This window comes from Muscardinus avellanarius (genome assembly GCF_963383645.1).
Source record: "Muscardinus avellanarius genome assembly, chromosome: 15".
In the NCBI taxonomy this organism is placed as follows: domain Eukaryota; kingdom Metazoa; phylum Chordata; class Mammalia; order Rodentia; family Gliridae; genus Muscardinus; species Muscardinus avellanarius.
In genome coordinates, this window is record NC_137801.1 from 9,179,240 (window position 1) to 9,182,474 (window position 3,235).

Consider the following 3,235-nt stretch of genomic DNA (forward strand, 5'->3'; position numbering starts at 1 on the left):
CACATGCATTTAAGATTCATCCCTGTCTTGTTGTGGCTTGACAGCTCACTTCTTTTTATTGTGCGAAGATGTTTGTGTCTGCCAGGGTTCTCAGATCAGTTGAGTAGTTATATTAGTTATCTAGGGCTGCTGTAACAAAGTTACATAAACCGAGTGCCCTAAAACCCAGACATTTATTCTCATGTGGTCCTGGATTCTATGAGTCTGAAATTAGGGTGTTAGCAGATTGGGTTCCCTCTGAAAACTGAAGAAGAATTTGTTCTATACATTTTTCCTAGCTGCCAGTGTGATGGGTGCTGTCAATACTTGGTGTCCTTTGGCTTGTAGATACATAACTCCAATTTCTGACTCTGCCTTGACATGGTTTTTCTCTTGTGTCTTTTTCTCTTTTCTCTTTCTTCTCTTTTCTATTTTCTTATTTTTTGTGCGTTTAAGTACATGAGTCAAATTGGATTAAGGGCCTTTCTTACTGCAGCATGATTCCATCTTCAATAATTATATCTGCAATGATCCCATTTCTAAATAATACCATGTTCTGAGGTTCTGGGAAGGACTTGAATTTGGGGAGACATTTTTGAATGTGTTAACCATAGGCTGGAGTGTTTTGTTTTATTACATCATAAAGTTATATTCAACATATTTCTATATCCCGTAGTTCAGATTTGTTAGAACTCTGTCATTATAAACAGGTGTTTCTCATGGGAAAACTTTTGAAAAAAATCTAGGCCAAAATTTTTTCAGACTAATAACTTGTGTTCTGGTTTGATGAGACAAAGTTATATTTCATTTTAGTGTCCTCAGCGAATCCACAGTTGTTCCTATATTCATTCTTCATTTTGTCCAACACTTCCTAATTATGTGTTCCTGAATTTCTATATTCTCATCTGTAAAATGGAAATTTGCTAATAATAATTTCTACCTATAGAGAAAATCAAAATGTAGTGGACTGATACCATATCGAAAAATGAGCAAAGATGATATGAAACAAACAGTTCCTTCTTGTAAAAAAGCACAATGATATTTATCTGATCATAGATATAAAAAGGGGATTCCACTCTCCTAGACCCAGACAGTCTTACTCATTTGATAAAACCTGCTTACAATGGGCTTTGATGGGTCAAAGTGGATAGGATTGGTGGGTTGTGGTGATGCCACTTTCCTGGTTGTAGACGCCTACTTTTTCATTGTATCCTTATCTGGGAGGAGGGTGAAAGAGCTCTTTGGCCTCTTCTTACAAGGACACTGATCCCAATCACGAAGATTCCTCCTTCATTACATGATTCCTTCTCAATGGCCTCACCTCCAAATCCCATCACATTTGAACTATTTTATTTTTGTTTGTTTGAGTCCAAGAGCAGTATAACTCCAAGCTATATTCTAAGCCCTCCATATTTTTATTTTATTTTGAAACAGAGTCTCATTAAGCTTTGAGATATTTTAACATGACTTGGGGTGGGGGCGGGATACAAACCTCTGATCATAAAAGCTTACATTTCTAGTAGTCCCTGATACTTTTTCCCGAGGAAAGATCAGTGCCCAATTGTAAGTGTACATTTCATTCAAGACACTGTGACACTATTGTGGTTAAAATCAACAAAGAATTCTCATCATCACTTAAAGTTCATAGAAAGTTATTCTCTAGATACTCTGTTAGAAAAATAAATCTTCATAAGTTATATATGAGAAAGTCTCTGTGAGCTTAAGTAAAATAACACATATGAAGCACTGAGCTCTCTTTTTTTACACGCAGTAAATAGTACACTTGGAAATTTCTAGTTCTTAAATTAGGTCTTTACAGTCAGATGTAGAAAAATTACTCAGTTTATGCTGTTGCTAAAAGTTTAGTTAAAAATATTATTAAACTATTAGGCCCTGCTGTGTGTGCTGCTGAAGGCTTGCTCCCGTGACACACAGTTACAGAACTGTGCCATGCTGAATTTACCCTTTTGAGGAAAAAGGTAGCTCCCAGCTTGTGCTGAGATGAAAATAAATCCTTCTCCTTCTCCCTGTCTCATCACTTTCTAGAGAACAACATGTAACTATTATTCTATTACACATTCCTCCTGATTAAAGCAATTTTTTGTTGCAACATTTAACCACTGTCCTTGCCTTCTTATACATTTACTATGCCAGGAAATTGAGAAAGGGAGAGAGTTAAAGGAAAAAGGTGCAGAGGTGAGCTGAATAGGAAATCTATTCTCAGGTGGGTGTTTGCTTATTCATTCATTCATCCAACTTCTATTTATCAAGCTCTGTGATGTTCCTGAAATAGTGAAAGTCTCATCATAGGCAATGCCTACCTTCTAGGAGGAGAAAAAAAATGCATGAAACCCTGAAGCACAGGAGCTGAGATTTCTAACAAATCTACATGGAACACAATATGAATATGAAGTTAGATGTGAATAAACAAGGAATTTCTCTAGTGGAACCACTAGAACTACAGGAGGGACTGCTCATTAATCATGACCTATTCTTTGTGGTTCACGGATGGAATTAACTTGGGAAGGAACATTTTCTGCTTTTCTCTGTTGGCCCAGTAAATGGAAAGAAAGGTCATTAGGTGTTAATACGTAGCGATATGCAGCACTGGGGACTTGTGTTGTGCTAAGGGAGGGGACCCAATTCCTTTTGGTGGCAAAGTTAGATTTTTTGGGGGGCCTCTTTGTTCTGAATCAAAATATATCATGCTTCTCTTGGTATGATTTTTTTTTCCTCCAGGCAAAATGAGCTTCACATTTTTAAGATGGTGCTGCTAGGCAATTTGCTGGATAATTGACGAGTGTTCATCAGTCGGATACTTGGATAACCTTTACTGCCAACCCAGTGAGTGCAGTTCCATTTGGGAGGAAATTAGAATAATCATGTAATTCATTATTTATGTAACCATAGTAAATAGCTATTGCTCTTCATCCATCCTAATAATCTCATAATCCTGAGTCAGGAGGTTTGAATTTTACACATCCTTTTATTGACTCTATGCCTTGGGAAAACCAATAGGGGACAATAATTCCAAATGACAGATAAAATGTGCACAGTGCTCAGAATGGTTAAGCCAAATTTTGAATACTGTAACACTTTGTTAATTATATCTCTTTAATTTTATGTGCAGTTAGTTTTGTCCATTTTGTAAGCAAATTAAGCTCAAAGAGGTAATAGAGACGGGTAAAGGGGAAAAGAAGGAATTGATGCCTATATCTATTAAGCATTAACTGTTTATTCTACGACAGTTTTTCAT